Source organism: Lepidothrix coronata, unplaced genomic scaffold, assembly GCF_001604755.1.
Source record: "Lepidothrix coronata isolate B3197 unplaced genomic scaffold, Lepidothrix_coronata-1.0 Scaffold52, whole genome shotgun sequence".
Taxonomy (NCBI): Eukaryota; Metazoa; Chordata; class Aves; order Passeriformes; family Pipridae; genus Lepidothrix; species Lepidothrix coronata.
Window position 1 is genome coordinate 2,094,833 of NW_016690232.1, and position 18,158 is coordinate 2,112,990.

The 18,158-nt window shown below is 42.6% G+C and overlaps 1 long non-coding RNA gene across 1 annotated transcript in view; it reads right to left on the reverse strand.

The window, feature by feature from the left end:
- Positions 1–475: 475 nt before the first annotated feature.
- Positions 476–18,158, reverse strand: part of LOC108497766 — a 74,540-nt gene continuing 56,857 nt past the window's right edge. The window contains exons 2-3 of the long non-coding RNA XR_001874961.1: positions 2,696–2,770; positions 476–562 (exon numbers count right to left, since the gene is read on the reverse strand). This is a non-coding gene — a long non-coding RNA (uncharacterized LOC108497766). The remainder of the gene's footprint in view (positions 563–2,695; positions 2,771–18,158) is intronic.

Sequence of the window (18,158 nt, forward strand, 5' to 3'; positions counted from 1 at the left end):
AATTTAGGTATGTGTTTAAATACTTTTCTGAAAAGAAACTATGGAAAAGCTAGTGGAGGTGGAAACCAGGGGAGAATCTGTAAAAATGAATCTCGTTTGCAACAATTCTTCAAGAAAAAGCTGGAAAATCTCACAGTGCACAATGAGGAACTAGAGACAGCTGAATACTTTTCCTTTTGGGCATGAGGGAAGCTTTGGACCGTGGAAACTACAGCTGCCATCCTCCTTTTTTCAGTATTTGCTTTTCAGGAGAAGGGATAGTTACTCAGAACTTGCTTTCCATGTATTTACAGCTCTTGCTTGATCGTTATAGCTACACAGTTCAGTAGGCAATGAGGTGAACAAAGCTTACTTCTTCCATAAACCTGGAGTTTGTCCTTGGATAACCTACTGTTGAAAACAGATACAGCTCTGACAGAAGCTCTTACAGAACTTGGACCTTACGCTGTCCTTTGTGGTGGAGCTTAACCACTTCCTGATCTCTGGCTTGTGCTGTCAGCCCTTCCATCTCAATACTGTGGTAATTTGGAACCATTCCACTCTCCAGCTGAGCTGATACCAGCTGTGCAAAACAGGTGGGGGGGGGTTGTTGTCAGTACAGAGGATATGGAGAAGCATGCAGAGCAACAGCCTGATTTCAGACTCTTTCTAACCCTAGAGAATTAACAGCTTTTTCGTGTAACTGGTATTGAAATCTTTTCTGGAAATTTGACACTTTTATAATTCTTTTTATTCTCAACATACATATGCCTTTTGATCTGCTGTTTCCCTTTACATGGAAAAGATGATAATTTGTAGCAGTTTAGTAGGTTATGAAGAAATATATCACAGGAATAAATATTGGTAATCTAGAACAATATTTACCAAAATTTATTATTCAGCCACCTGTCAGTGAGAGCAGGAATTTATCTCTCTATTGTTAAAATACTGCTCCATGAAGCCCACATTACAGTCTGAAGACTGATGGACATTTAATAGCAACATTCACACTGATTTCAAAATAATTCTTTTTGTTGTTCTGTGTCTGCAATAAAAACCTGGCAAGGAATTGTCATCTCACCCCTCTGGAGATACTCTGTGTGGCTGGAAGACTTCAAAAGACCTGCAGTCACTCTGCTCCAGCCCTGCCACTCACAATCATATTTATATTCTCCCATACTTATATTCACTTTGTATTCATACATTAATTTGTGTATTTTCTACCTTAACATCTCAGTCCTGCGCCATAGAGCTGCTCTGTGCTATTCCTCTTTGTGCCAGAGTCACTGGAAGAACTGCTCAGTTTACTGATGAAGACACCAGAGACAGACCCAGAGAAGCCAGCTAACAGCAAGCTTCCCTTCCCTCTCCTGCAGATAATTGCCTAGACAGGAATCTAAGCTAGAAGTCAGACAGGGGCAAAGAACTGAAACCCCTGTGCTATGGGCTTTTCCTGCCTCTGGATAAAGACCAGATCTTGTTTCTCTCCCACCTGGTGGACCTCAGTGCTGTACGTGGGGTGTTGTGATATTGCCTGGAGTGGTGGCAGATACCCAGGAGACCACAGTGAAAATGTTCCCATCCTCCCTGGAAGGACCTGACCAATGTTCAGGAAAAAGAAACCTTGCTTTGATTCTCATCCCGCATTTGAGGTGTTCCACAAAGAGTGTGCTTGCATGAAGCTGCTACATCAGACAACAGAAGTACAAGACATTAGATGACACTTCAAAAAAACTCAGTCTTGCTTATCCCCTGTCTTGGGTGGGATCCTACCTCCTACCTCGAAGATGGGACAATACCTGCACAGAATCAGTAGAGATGACAAGACCATTTTGACAAAGCACTGGAAAAAACTACCCTAGGGACCATACCTACATCAGATTTTGATCCAAAGCACTATGGATTTTGTTTATTCTGAATGTGAAAATGCCACCAGGTGCTTTAGGCTTCACCTACAGGGGGGACATCCAAACCCTTCTGGGCTGGAGCTGGCCAAGTACAGATCTAAAACCTGACACAGAGCTGGCTTACTGACAAGGAAAGAGAGAACATCCAGGAATCAGAACATATACCGATAAGCGGTTTTATAAGCCAGCCTGCAGTATGGGCACATATATAAGTAAAATGAAGATATATATAAGGAAATATTTTCCTGGCTGGCAACGTGTTTATATGTATGTTTCTTAAATATGATTTTTATTTATGTGCTGAAATTCAGATGGCTGCACAATAGCCTTGACACTGAAAACACAAACCCAGTTATATACTAATATTATTTGGTGGGGAAGTCCACATAAACAGTTTATCTTTAAGTGTTTATAGTAATTCCTTCCGTAAGTGAGGCAAGACTGAGGCCATCAATCCAATTCAGTAACATCTCCTTCTTAGTCATCCAGCCTATTAATATGTGGGGGTTGAGGATACCATCCTGCCCTTAGCAATGATCATCTTAATCTTTGTGTTGACAGTTTATTTGGATAACTTTAATAGGAGCAGGAATTTAAATACACCCCTGAAGACAAAGTCTTGACTAGTTTTTCACTAGTTGTCAGTCTTATTTGGATGAGTAAAGAAATGCACAGGAGTACAAACCAAACATTTTAGAAGACAGTATTTTCATGGCATCAGCTCAGGTATTCAGAGTTTAGGAAATATCAGAATGCAAACTGCTTTGCAAACACTAGTTGTAGTTCTAGTCATTCGTGTGCGTGTGCACCCTGATATGCTGTGGCACATTCTCAGGACACCATTTTCTGCACAGCAAATACATCCATTAGGGGTAGATCTGATCCTGTAAGAAAGGAAGATTCTGGTCTGTCTGAGCTCTACTACATTTCCTACAGAAACTGGGACATACGTGGGGCAGAGAACAACTGACTCCAAGCTCTTAGTAGACTCACAGACAGATAACTTAAGGATAGTTTGATCATTTTAGTTTTATCCCTCCACAAACAGCATATTTGTGTGTTGTTAAGCAAATAACAAGCCCCAAACCTTGTAGGAGTGGCTGTTAATCTTACATTCCTCATTCTCTGACTTGAGATACTGGACTGATTTTTACAGCTACACAGATCCATAGCTGCAGGTTAGATGAAAAGGTCATTTTGCACACTAACAAAAAAATAAAAATGAAGGAACGCAATCATCCTTGCCCTGAAAGCCACAAGGTCCTGGAGCATGCAAACATAGAGCAAGAGTATGACCAGTTAATAAAAGCTTGCCTTGATTTCTGTGCATAGGAACCAAGCCAAACCCACAGAGACTGCTGTAAGGCTGTTTCCCGCTTTGGGAATGCTCAGTCTTTACAGTAATTGAACACACATGCAATCTGAGGTATTTAACAATTTTTGCTTTGAATTTGATGTTTGGACAGTGGCCATTACTAATCTTAATTTTCAGTTCTTTTGGAGCATTTCTAGTATCAATATTAATTTGACATATTTCACAAAGATTCTTACAGAAGTTGTAAGATGTGCACGAGGACCTACTTACTTAGCATTTATAAACAAGAGAAGAATCATCTCTGATTTTTGACTCATACTGAGTGGGAAGGATATTTTCTTTTCCAGAGGAAATTAATAGGTTACTATTTAATTAGCATGCTCAAGAATTTCTCTGTATGTGTATTTCTCTTTGACCGCACACCTGTTATTCGCTGTGACCTACCATAAGTCCACTAAGGAATGCTTTTTCACCAGCATCCTCATTCCCATGTAGCCCCACATCCTGTCCAGTGTTTCCAGCTGTTGCATTTGGACTATTTGCAGGTCTGCACTACTAACTATGTTTAAGTCAGTCTCTTAAACGGAAAGAGCTCAAGGTTGTTTTATAATCTCAGCTCTAAATATAGACATTCATTCACAAAGTAAAGACCCATTCTTAGACCCTACTTTCTGCTAAACTCCTGATACTCAGTCACCTAAAATTAGACTAAATTTTAAGTCAAACTACTTAACACCATCCCCACATCCCACTCAAACCCGAAACCCCAATGTCACACCCAGACACTGATGACACCTCTCTAGATGTGAAGTGGCAGCTGCCTGTTTCACTTTTAGTTTAAATGGAGTCTGTCCTATTGGCAGAGGCTTCCTCCAGCCCAAAAATACCACCAGTCCCTGATCAAGCAGAATCCTTCCTCCTCAAACCATTTGCAAATGTCAAAATTTCACCTCCCTTCTTCCCTGAACCAGCCCTACAAGGATCATTTCAAAGAATGCAAAAAAAATCCATTATAGTCTTTTCCACTAGAACAATCTGGGATTCATTGTTCTTTTTCCTTGATAAACACAGCCCAAAGCAGTTTGAAGCAACTAATTGTGGATGCACTACTCTAACACGGGGTGACTGTAAACCACAGGCACGGCACTGCAGCACCAGAAGAGATAACTTTTGGGTCATAACTGCCAACAACAACAGGGATGGGTTTTTGATCCCTGCAGGTTCTCATCTAGAGCAGACACGGTGCACAAACCGGGAAGAGTTACTCTTTTGGGACAGCATTTGCTTACAGTCCACCATTTGCATTCAAGTTAGCACAGGTATCCTTTCAGTTGGCTACATTTCACTTACGTCAGAGTTCTTGTTCCAAGAAGAGATTTAGTGCTTAGGACACACAGAAAAATTAGCAACTTCAGCAAGATACCCCCTGTGGTTCCCCTTTCGGATCTCGATGAGATCAGATTCACTACGTTCCTCCATTCACTATCATATGGCTTCTCTGAAACTACATGTGAGAATCAGACACCACCAAAACTTCACAAATGATCTGCTCCCTTGGCTTGTGAAAGCTTATGACCAAAATAGATAACAGCATCGAACAGCATAACAAGTGATTGTGAGACTCACAGACAGTATCGAAAGAGAAAAACATTCTGCACTTCAAACACAGAAGCTTTCTATGTTTAAATATCAGGTCTTGGGTTTATGCAGCATAAAAACGTCTCAAATACTTCGCACCCTCTAATGTAATGACTACGACTTTGATGGCAGGACAGCACGTAAAAGAACTGGAATTAAAAAACCAAACCAAACCAAACCAGAAACCAACAGAAATTGGAAATCACCTTGTATTTTTAAGCCTTTTCAGAGCATTCATTTGGTTTTATTTTAAAAAGGCTGGTGGCTCTGAAACAGTACCAAATGGACATGACCAAATTCCCTGTCTCACCTTGCCTTTTATGGCTGAACTCCATCAAATACAAATTATTAACATTAAATTTTCAGTGTACCTACGTAAGACTTCTAATTAGTTTTAGGCAGGGGATATTTGAAATAGTGGCAATTTATTATCCTAAAATGCCATTTTGGCTAGTAACAAAGTCATCGTCAAGGGGATGGTGGCAGATCTTGATAAAACAGTAATGTTTTTATCCATCCCGACAGCTGAGGCCTAGAGCTGGTCTCTGAACCAAGCAAAGAATTTGCACCAGGGAATGTTTTTTCCATTTTTGTCCCTTGTGTATCTCAAAGCTTTCTTCCCGGTACTGCTGGCCACAGAGAGATTACTTGACTAGGCATCATCAGTCAGAGGCCAGAAAAAAATTCTCTTTGTCTGGTGAGACAAGTCTTACCAAGACAGAAGATTTATATTTAAAAAATACAGCCCTTTCAACTTGCAGAACCAGGTCCTCTCCAACAGCCACAGCAGAGTTGTCCTAGCTTTTACAGGCTGACATCTGCTTCATCTAGAAAGCTTTCAGGGGAATGCAGCGAAACGTCCTCCCCTGCAACTTGAAAGTTGCTGAAATATACTGGTTGTACCTTTGCACCTGGCTGCAGACATTTATATTTCTGCCCCATTTCCAGCCCAGCACCCTTCCTGGCCTTCCATGCAAGGCAGGGCTCAGTGTGTTGGTCAGATAGAGACCTGCATGGAGCAGAGGAGACACACTTGCATAGGCATGTCCCTCAGTGACCTATCCAATGGAGCTGGACTCATTTCTCATTCATTGTCATAAAACCTTCATTTAACACTCTCACACCTTCCTATTGCTGAAGTTCTCAGAGGTTTCCAGCTTGCTTTGCTCATTGGGATCAAGCTGATGCAGGAGCAGAAGCCAACATGTGATTCAGGGCACCCTAAGGCAGGAGGAAGAGATACAGGGAAAGGGAGCAGCAGGAATAGCCTGTAGGAGAGACCAGATAGCAGACTTGGGCATATACTGAGGCTGAAAATAGGGACAAGACTTTGTTCTTTGTTAAAGAAGGGAAAGCTTAGGCAGTTGCAGCAGGATTTGTAAGGACCTTCCTAAGGATACACACAGCTCATTAGTATGCCAGGCTTTAGAAACTAAGGTTAAAGAAGTACCTGTCCTTCAGAGTGAGTAGGAGTCTTTTACAGCTGCAACACAGTACACAACAGAGACTGCAGAAACATTTGTGCAGTTCAGGGCAATGACAGCAGCTCATATGGGGACCTTTTCACTGTCAAAGGGAGTTCAAACTCAACAACTTCTTAGGGCACTACTGTGGGCCTTGGGGTAGCAGGGTGAGCCTCAAGGGTGAGAGCTTCTGAGAGAAGGGATCAAGAGCTGTCCCCATGTTGGACAGAAATAGTTCCAGCCACCTCCAAAACAGACTCACCGCTGGCTGAAGCTAAGCCAGCCAGCAGTGTTGGTGGTGCCTCCATGATAAAAAATTTAAGGATGAATAAAAAACACTGTGCAGCAACTACGAGAGAGAGAAGTGAGGAAAATATGAGAGCCCCGAATGCAACAAGGTCAGTGAAGCAGGGAAGAAGGTTCTCCAGGTGCCAGAGGAGAGACTTCCTTGCAGACCATGGTGAAGTGGGTGGTCTGCCCACAGTCCATGAAGGACCCCAAGTCAGAACATGTGGATGCACCATGAAGCAGCACACAGAGGACTGGCAGGACCTGCAGCCCACAGAGATGAGCCCACACAGGAGCAGGTTTTCTGGCAGGAATGTGTCCTGGGGGACACACACCCATGCTGAAGCAGTCTTTTCCTGAAGGGCTACACCCTGTGGAAGGGATCCATGCTGGAGAAGTTCATGAAGCATTGCCTCCCATGGGAAGGACCCCACGGTGGAGAAGGGAGACAGTATGAGGAGGAAGGAGTGGCAGAGATAGGGTATTATGAACTGACTATAACCCCTATTCCCCATTCCCCTGTAGGCCTTGACGAGGGGAGGGGGACAGAGAAGAGCAAAGAATAAAGTTGAGCCTGCCAAAAGGGGAGGTGGGAGGAAGATTTTTTAGATTTTATTTTTATGTCTCACTATGTTATTCTGTAATTAAGTGGAAATAAATGAAAGTAATGGTTTTGAGGTCATGTCTGTTTTGCATATGACAGTACTTGGCAAGTTATCTCCCTGTTCTTATCTTGACCCATGAGCTCCTTCATTTTATTTTCTCCCTATGTCCTGTTGAGGAGGGGGTTGGAGAGCACGGCAGAGTGGGCACCTGGCAGACAGCCAAGATTAACCCACCAGAGCCAACAAAATGCACACAAATCCTTAATCAGAAAAGATGTGTTTTCCCTCATCTGAACAATGAGATAATTCAGGTCACATGGAGATCATGCTCTCTGGGTTTTTTTGTGTCCTTTCGGTATCTATGAGACACTTCTCTTTGATTTCAGGGTATGGAAATGCCACATCCAAGGGGGATGAAAAAAAAAGAAAATACGTATTTTGAAGTTTTAGCAACATCTCAATAGAAGCACAGGGACGGGTTGGAATTTTCTGCCGCCATTAGTGCCTTCCTGCACTATTGCACAGTTTGTTATGATTATCTGTATCCCATGCCAACTATTTCGTAAAATGCAATTAAGGCCATTAGTCATACCAAGGCACATGGAAGTAGGTCTGCCTCAAGAATAGACAATAAAACACAGGGACAATTATTAAATCCCAATCTTCATCATCAGCTTAAGTAAATGAGGCTGAGGACTCCTTCCTAACTTCTTGAAATGCTGCTTTTCTCTTCAAGTCTCTATTTGGCAAGTTAGCAAGGGGGAAGTACACTGAGTACAAACTAAAAGCTCCAGCACAGAGACAAAATTCTTTAGGGCATAATTTAATTTCTTGTTTTACATGGTTAAAAAAAAACAAAAACATTTGCACAGGGGTTTATAAAATAAGGACAAAGTAGACATGCACAGTATGTCAACGCTGCTTCTTGTGTTCTCTCTTTCTCAGGAAATAGATAGGGAAAATAAGAAATCTTTCAAATGGGAAGGCTGCATATGATGAAGCCAGGAGATGAATATGCTTCCTATGTAACTGCATTAAATCTTTAACAGACTCAAGTCCTCTTTTTTCCCCACTATTTCCAAATGATGAGTTTCCAAGAAACAGCCCCATTCCTACTATTAACCAAAAAACTGGCCTGCTGTTACTGAAGCCCATAGCAAGACACCAGGCAAGAGATGTTTAGAAACAAAATTGTTTTCTATTTGCTTGGAAATAAAAGGAAATGTATCAGGGGAAACTCCCTGCTGGTGGCTTGGAGAAGGCTCTGCTCCACACCATAGTCACTGCCAGTCTCAGATACAAAAAAATTTTCCTTTTTCTTCTGAAATATGGCCATCTGGCACATCAGAAGGGCATGAATAAGACAGGTCACTGAGCATCAGAACATCTGATTGCAGCAAAAGAACCAGCACACCTCATGTAGTCCTCCTGACTCCAGTGGTCACCCATATCTGCTACTTGTGGGAAGGCAAAAACCCCAGATGCAGAAATCAGCTTCCACCATGGAGAAAACCAAAACTCCCTGACCTCAGGTATGGCTAATAAAATCCCAGAGCAGTAACAGAAGATCAATATTAGCAAAGATTAACAGATACTAAATACTCTCCTTCCCTTTCTTACTACTTACACCCCTGGTAATCCAAGGATTGGTACCATTAAAATTTCCACCCCTTATTCCAAGATTACCCTCTGATAATCTCCTCTTTTAAGTCCATATAGAATGGTCCCAAAACTTCTGGGAATTTTCAACTTGATCTATTCATAAGTTATTAGTTTTGGACTCAGATTAACCTTAAACTGAAATAAGCTCCCTCTTTGTATGTTTATAGAGAAACCTGGCATGTTTTGTAAGTCTACTAACTGCCAGGCTTAATTGGAAAGAACTCTCCACATTTATTTTTTTTTTTTTTTTAGAATGAATCTCTAGAGGTTGACCTGGCCATCCTAGGAATCCTTTTGCACCTCCCAAGTTAATTTAGTTAAATTTAAGGGTTAGTTAAATACAAGGGTTTCAAAACTGTATACAGTACTTCCAAAGGGGCCTTAAAAGCAGCTTCTGTAATTATACTAATGCTTATTTGTCTCTATTAGGACTTTTAATTCTGATGCATAACCTTTTAAGGTCTTCTTACAGCTGAGTCACAAAAACAATCCATCCTTTTGTCTCCTACTCAACCCTCTCTCAGAAACAACTTCCCAGGATATTGCAAAAGTTCTCTCTGCTTTTCTCTTGAACAAGCAGCTGGACAGTTCATGTTACTGCTTTCAAATCTCAGATCAAAGGAACATCTAATCAGTTTTCTATTCCTCCACAGTAATGACATTAATTCCAGACTTGTCATCTGCCAACTTCACGGCCAACTATCTATATAGGCAAGGAATATAATAAATAGGATCAGTCCTAGCTTCGATACTCCTGGTGTCTCTCTAGCTTAGTCCATCTTTGTCCTGTAATTTCCATTATTATTTCCACCACTGAAGAGAAGGCCCTTATGGGGTTATGGATCAGTGTTTTACCTGACTCTTGGTTATGTCCATGGCATTATCCTTTGAGAAGTTATTCATTTTTTTGCAAAACATATTAAATTACTTCTGAAATTACCGATCTTGTCTATGTGTGAAGATTTTAATCTTTATCACCTTCCACTGCCTTCCCACTCTCAAGTTACCCTTGCTCTTGCACATCAAGAGTTGAGACATTCAGCAGAAAACTAGGAAATGTATAAATTTCAGGGCGGGGGTGTGAGTGTCCCATTTTTGAAGATAGGCACTCTGCCATTTCTCTCTTCCCAAATTTATAGATAAATAAAAAAAAATCTCTTCAAATCCATCTGCAATTTCAAGCATCATTTCTTTCAGTAGCCAAGAAAAGAGCTTACTCAGGGACCATTGTATTTTCATACCCATTAGCCTAAATTTTGCTTCCACTGCAGATGTTAAACTTCCTTTACCACACTGACATTTTTACTACAGACTCTGACATTAACCTTATGCATTAGTCTTACTGAAAACTGAGTTAAGGCATTAGTTCAGGATTGCATCATACCTCAACCTACACAACTTCCTTCAAGCACATCATCTCTCTCCACTTCCTCCTGTCATTCCCCATCTCTTTATGAGGCTGATTTCCCCCCACACACCCTTCACTACTCATTCTCTTTCCATGTTTTATTTCAACTTTTTATTCACTACTAGTCACCATGACATAGGCTCCTCAGGTATTCATTCTGTCCATGCACATTCTAGATTAACCCTTGCTTGGGGTGTTTGCTCAGCTGGGGAGATCCATTACTGTTCTTCACAGTAGCTTCATACTTCATGGAAATGAAGCCCAAGCTTCATATATTTTTGGATGAAATCCTGTGCCCCATCTCCACGGTCAGACACTCTCACTTCAGTTTAAGGTCAGCCAGCTGTTTCTGTATGCCATTCTACCCTACTTCCAGTACGGACAATACCTTCTATTTTGTGCCACAATTTTCCTCTCCACCTGCCTGCTACATGTAAGGGTCAGCATCCAGAGTGTTTCCAGAATTTGCATGATGAGTAGATCTAAGTTAAGCTAAATTTGTTTTGATAGACCAAAGCAATATTAAGCTCACCATGGCTACTCCCAGCAAGTCACCTCCCTCACTAGGGCAAACAGCTCTTTCTTACAGGTGTAAAACAGCATCAATCAGTTCTGAAGGAGCAGGTCTGATTTTGATCTCAATGCATCCAAGAAGAACAGTGACATTCACACTCTACAGTCCACAGGCATATTTGGATACAAAACCAGTTTGGGCTTAGGACTTCATAGATACTTGCTGAAACTAATCTCTCTAATCAGGACTCATCTTTCCCCTTGCTTGTGTTTTTGTTTAATTTATGCTTCCTCCCTAGCATTATAGCTTGTGAAAAAGTAGGCTATAACACAAAAAACCCCAAACAAGATAATTTTGCAGTCCTAGTATTTTTAGCAAACATGATGATAAACCACAAAGCAGTCACTTCTACCAATAAAGCACTTCCCTCTCCTTTACATTGCTCAGGTTGGTACAGCACTAGCACCAAACTACTGTCACAGCCTCCTGCTTCCAAAACAACTTAAACCAAATTAGCATGTACTATGCCAGAAACTATCTCCCACGCACAGGCTGCATATCACAGCTGCTGTGCACCTGGCCAAACAACAAGCCCCTCTTCCAAGACAAGCGGATGCTTCTCTTTAATGTATTACCACTATCTTAGCCTTCAGCCATTCTACAAGGTGGAAATGTACTTGGCAGGTAATGGGGAGACAGCATGAGACCAGAGCATCCACCTGACAAACAGAAGAGTTGGACTGTGGGAGAAGGGTTTTGAGTCTGGCAGTTCTATAGTCAGCAGGGGCAGCACTACTTGGGCAGCAGGGGAGGCTGTGCCCCCACAGCCCCACAAAAAGCTCTCCTGTGCTTGCTGGTCCTGGGATATGGACTCAATCTGCTTCTGCTGCAGTCAGTGCACAGGTTACCCACCTCTCACTGCCTCACCTGAAAGACCAAATGGATGAATCACTCACTTTCTAATTACAAATTCAGGAAGTTTAGTTGCTTTTTTCTCCCATTTATATCACAGATCTCAGCACAGAGCGTTGAAGATCTCAGGCCGATCAGCCCAGGCTCTGTGTGGCTGTGATAAACAGAGCAGTGCACGCTCCTCCACGGGCAATGTCCAGATGGTGCCTGCTGACATGGCCATGGGACCATGTCATGGGACTGTCTAGAGTTCAAGTATTAGAAATGGACAAAAATGCTGCATGGGAAGAGAAAACCACACAAGCAGAGCATTAGAAGCACCTCTGTTCTGGGAAAGAAAGCACTGGATGTTTACTCCTGTCTTGAAGCCTAATGGAAAAAGGAATGTGAAAAACAGTGACCCTGCTTTGGGAAGGAAGATCTTGGGTGGAGAGATTCAGATCATGTCTATGGCATTCAGATTATTCTCACCCAAGTGAAGACCTTTGGCAGTGGCTTCAGAGAAAAAAAAGAACAACACAGGAAGCCAATAGTTTTGAGACTGTCTCATTTTGGCTTTGAGAGTTAGGAAAACTGAAAAGGAATCTTCATGAACTATCCATCTCAAGTTAGCTCTTTCACAAGGAGGGGCAGGGAGAGACCACTAAGCTGTGAGATCTGTCCACCCAATGAAAAGCAAAATCTTCACCCCATTTCCTTTGATCATCTTGCTGTTTTTTTGCACACCCACCTTTCACACCCCACAACAGATCTGTGGCCCACCACAGCCCTTTAAAAAGAGACATATTTTGTTTCTGTTGACAACCTCAGCCTGTCCATATTGCAGTTGCTCATCTTGAACAGACTCTGCCACTTGCGTACCTACCACTGGGACTCACATCTGTACAGGACTTCTGTGAACTTTACACCTGAACTACATCTCACACAGAGTCCCAACCTCAGCCAGGGCATCCTGGCATCACTGTGTGTTGAATGTTACCGGTAAAATCCTCCTTAATACTACCCCTTTTTCAACCCTGGCCAGACAGTGAGGCCAAGCAAAGGAGTTCAAGCCCTGAGTGCTTTCAGAGAAGAATTAATAGAGTGCCAGGGCACACCAGACTCCAGCATCTCAGACCTAGATGGTTTTCTCCTCTGCTGTATTGCCCATGACTTTCACTACACCTATTCCTTGGACTACAGCTGCTGTCTTCCTTCCCTGGCTTCTCTTATTCCCTTCTAGATATCCACACGTGCCATTTCACTTGTCTCCTTTCCATCCCTTTTGATCCCCACCTAATTACAAAGCACCATGGAAACACCAATTCATTCTTGTGTTCCTGCCTCCCTCTGACCTAACCACAGATAAATGCTGCCATTCAAGCCAGGATGGTGAAAGAACAGCTGAGCACATGAATGCAGGCAGCACAGAGGAGCTAGAAATGGCCACATCCCTTTGAAAAGTAAGAGTTCTTCTCCGGTAAGCTACATCCCTAATGTCAGTGCATTTATCATCCCAGGGGGAAAAAGCCCCTTGTTCCCTGGGAATTCTGTGTATCAACCCGATAATGTAGGTTTCTGCCTGTTATTCAGTCCTAGGAAACCTCTCAGGGTTTGCCTAAGAAAGTGATTCAGGATCACGTCACCAATGACATCCCCAAGGCTTACTGCTCTTATAATGTGCTAGGGAAATCCCTTGGCAGAGAATTGGGAAACAGAGGTAACTTCTCCAATTTTCTGACTCCCTTCTATTCACTTGGCTGACTGCTCCCACCATCTGCATTTCTAACACTCCCAAAGACAGAAGGAATGTGCTTCTCGGATGGGAAGTTAAATATTGCTTTCCTCAGCTTCAGCAGTGTAAGGACTTGAAGACTTTTTGAATTAAAGATAGATAATGGAAAGAAATAAACCATCCAAGCACAAGGAATGTAGAACATAAACACCCTACTAGCCACAGTAAGATGATGGTGGCAGGTATCAGACATGATACCTGCACAATCAGTGTAGCTTAGTCTCTGTGACTGAAGTTCTAAATACCAATCCTCTTCACTTGCGGATGTGAATCCAGGTGCTGTGACTAACCACCAGCCATCTTTGGCTACAGACCCTTTTTGAACCCAGAGGAGACAGATGGACAGACAGCAGGAAGGATAAGGCGGAACAGCCCCATCTCCTCATTTCCCACACCAGATGTTTGTGACTTAGAAGTCCCAGGATAAATCTTACCTTTCCTTAGCACGAGCAGGTTCTTGGCTGCGTGTGAATTTGGGACAGGACTGGTCTCCCTGGGGACACAACGTGTCCCCGTTCCCCTGCATTTCTGCCCAGGGTTGTACCCGGAGAGCATGATCTGACCCCTGAATGTGGTAACACAGAGCTGCTGCCAGGCTCAGCTTAACAACCAAGGCTGAAATATGAAGAAGTGGCAGAAAGCAGAAGCATGTCTCCCACTTCTCGCCGCCAGACCTTCTTCCTTACCGTACAAGAACAGGAATGCCTGCACTGGAAAACGGGCGCATGGAGAAACGCAGATGTGACTTGAACCACCCCCTCACACTCTGACAGAGTTTTACTGCTAACAGAAAAGTCATCTCCACCCTGACGTTAATAGTTTTCTACTATTGCTTCTTCCATAATGTGACAAAAGCCAGATGGACACAGGAAAGCTCGTGGGATGAACATCAAAGTGCTTGAAAACCACTGGCCTAGTCAAGGGGTCACTACATGGAACTGGGAAGATTTGTAATCAGTTTCTTGCTGATTCCTGGGCCCTTTAGTGGTGGTCATGGCTTTGATGTGTTTTAGAGTAAATCATTAACTCCTGGAACAACTTACTCAGAAAAGTCATGAATGATTCACTTGGTGCTTTTTCATTCATTGCTTGTGTACTCAGCAAATGCTTGGTTAATAAAAGCATAAGTTGTGGGTTTGGAATGACCCCATTTAATGCCAAAATACCGTGGTTTTCATCCTTAGGCACCTTCTGGCTGGGCAATAATTTGTCACGCAGGGTGTTTTAAAATCCCCACTCAAGCTGTTGCAGAGTAAACAGCTAATTGTACTAAAACACCCACGACTCATTCAAATCCATTTTTTAGATACAAAAAATTCTGAAAGCCAAGCACCAAGGTGCATTGGTGTTCGCATTAACTGCAAAAAACAAACCAAGAAATTTTCCTGAGACCTGTGGATGAATTTCAGCATAGGCACTTCATATTTGCCACCACCCCTTCTGCAGTCATTGCAAAAAGTTCCGAGACACATCAAACCCAGAAATCGAAGGGAAACAGAAACTGAGACAATAAGCATGCAGAAAACTAAAGAGAACCTGTTACATAATTATTGTTAATAGCACAGGAGAAACAGAAACAGATTATTTCTGTCTGTGTCAAGTAGGAGAAGCTGCAGACAGAGTGCTCCTTCATACATAGGCAACAGTAAGGGATTCTGGGAGGAAATTAAAGCAGCTGAAGTAGCAGTCAATAAAAAGTGCTACAATAAAAAGAACAATTCATCAGGGTATGAAGCAGGATGCCCAATTTTAACGTGAGCATATTATAACCTGTTCTGAAATCAATACAATTACATTGGGGGAAAACGAATGGACTTTTCCCAGTGCTGGAAATCAGATCTGTGTTCAGATCTACCTGCAGCTACAGACCGTCCCCAAGCCTCCCCAAAGAGTCAGAAGGAAAAAGGACTCATAATGAATCAGGTGTTATAGACTAGAAGCAATTACATTATTCTAAAGATCACAACCGTAAGTCCAATCAACAGCAGGATAGTTAATCAAATAGCAATAAAAAAAAGCAACCAGAATAACCAATTAATAGGAGGTCTTAGAGCCTGAAAAAAAGTAGGACTGTTTACATGGGAAAAGATATGCCAAAAGAGACAGAACAAGAAATAGATTAGAGAAAGCAGACTGGGAACCTCTGTTATCCTCTCTTGTAAGTGGAAGGAGAGATGTATAGAACAGAAATTGTCATATGCAAAACTGGTAAAAGGAGACACTCCATCACATAGTACAGAACTGAGCATAGAGCCAATGCTTCCAGAAGTGCCATGTAAAAGCCAGGTGTGGAGAGAGAGTGGTCCATTTGGTCTCAGGACTCTGCTGGAGGGGCTCCATGCTGTGTCCTCCTCTGTCTTCCCCCAGAACTAATGCCCCTTTGCTGCTGGATGATCTGGACCTATCTAGGTAACAGTTCTCTCACTTTCAGGACAGCTTCTCTCCCGAGCACACACTCCACCGTCCAAGGCCCTTCTCCTGTCTTCAGACTAAAGAGCATTTGGGACTGGGAGCCCTCAAAAGGCAGTTTGAATGGCATAAGGCTGTGTTAAATAGCTTCCTATCTCCTCTCATACTGTAGACTCACTTCCTGCCCTACAGACACATCATCTAAGAGGACAAAGATTGAAAAGGCCAAAAATGCCAAAACACACACGAACATTCAGTCGATGTCCCAGCTGACCCCTCAAGCACTGCTCAGCTGCCCATTTGCAAAGCATCACAGTCAGTGAAAACAGTGGAACACAGGAACCATCTCCCATTTATTTCATTGCCAAATTGCAAATTTGAAGCTGAAAAAGAGATTTCTTGTTTCACAGATGTCAGAAGAGATCAGAGTAGCAGAGCAGTACATTATCTGCCTAATAAAAAGCCTCCTATAAATAAAACCGGGAAAAATCACACTTATTCTTCGTTTCTTTAGCTGAGCACACTGAAAACTAGTTTTCACTAACATTTTTGATGCCTGAACCACTTTGGTCACATCATCGTAAAGAACAGGCCTTCCTCAGAGGTGTTTCCAGATAGCTTGGTGCTCACTGTATGAATGACTTTGTCAATACATCATGTTTGTGACCTCCAAAACATGTCTAAACCATGTGACATTATCACACAAGGGTCTTGCTTGCAATACCAGGGCAGAATTTGACCACTGATCCCCTGGGAAAACTGGATACATGTTCAGAATTAGAGTCCTTATTATTTTGCGGCCAATACAGCCTCACCTGTACTATTAAAACTGGTAATCGCCAGGTGCTTTATCCTTGGAGCTGGGATGCACTGGCTGCATTGTGATTATGTGTGATAATCAGTTCAAAGATCATCAGCCATCAGGCTTGGTTTGCAACCAGATCACTTAGCGATGGACAAGCCTCCAAAGTAACTCCATGTTTAACAACCGGAGCATTTTCCAACTCTTATAACACAGAAACATTAAGCATTTGATGAGTGAAAGTCTGGGATAGTTCCTTGAACGGTTGAAGCGTTAAGAAGAGCAAATCTGAGAAAAAGAAACCTGCTCAGTCAGGAGTCACGGTCATTCACAGCCATCCTTGCAGTTTTGGTGGCAGGAGATGGCAGATGATTAGACAAAGACAGAAGTAGGCCTTTCCCGTTGCCTTTCAGATGTTTCTTTCAGTACTTCTGCCAAAGCTCTGAAGGAATTCTGAACTCACAGACACACAGGAACCTTTCTGCTCATTCCATCTGCCAGCCTGTGTATACAAGCAGCACCATACACAGCCTCACTGGTATTGCAAAGAAATTATTTTCTTTCAAAAGAGGCTGGTGGCTCAGAACTCCTCATTTCCAGGTCACTGCTTATCCTGCACTGTGGCAGTTTCACTTCCCATGGGTAGGGATATTTTCATTATCTCTTTCCCTTCCACCCTCTAGTTTCTCCCATGTGATGAAATATTTGACAGCAATATGAAGAGACAATGGAAGCAGGACAGACTGCCAAAGGACATACTAACTATTCTGACACTCTTATTCATACCAGGATCTTTCACTGCTCCTGAACTGCTTCACTTCTCAATTTATTTGGAAATTGCCTAACTCACAGTCTGTGAGTGTGTGTGTGTGTACACCCGCATGGGCTTAGCCCGGCAGCTGAATCGGAAGTGTTCTGTTGACACAGTGACTCTTTTCTGTGCTGAAATAGTAACAAAAGTTGAAATAGCACGAAGTAGAACAGCATGCTGTTACACATAGGCACGCACTGAGATACCAGGACATGAAGAACACTGTGGGGCTTGTGACGAAGGAGAAATCCTTGCACAAGAGAAGCCAAGCAACTCAGAACTGCCTAATGAAGCAAAATTAGTGTAAAAAGAGCATTCTGCCTTTGAAAAGATGAAGAGAATGAGACTGCAGCTGCATTTTTATGAACAAGATTTTTTAACCGGAACATCTGCCCTGTGTACAAGCCACAAGTGTTTCAATAGCCTGTGTCTCCTATGGGCTCACCTGGGCCAGCTCTGGAACCTGCCACTGTGCCTGACACTTCTGACAGCTCCTGCACTTGCCTCATCCAAAAAAGCTGTGATGACAGAGCCTCAGCAGCTGCCATGGATGCCTGTTGCCAGTGCCTCTCCATCCTTACCATTAGAAGGCATCTCTGTGGTCTAGTTTGAATGTTCCTCCAGTACAACAGCTCACTACTTTTTGCCCCATCCACAATGGATCTGGAGAA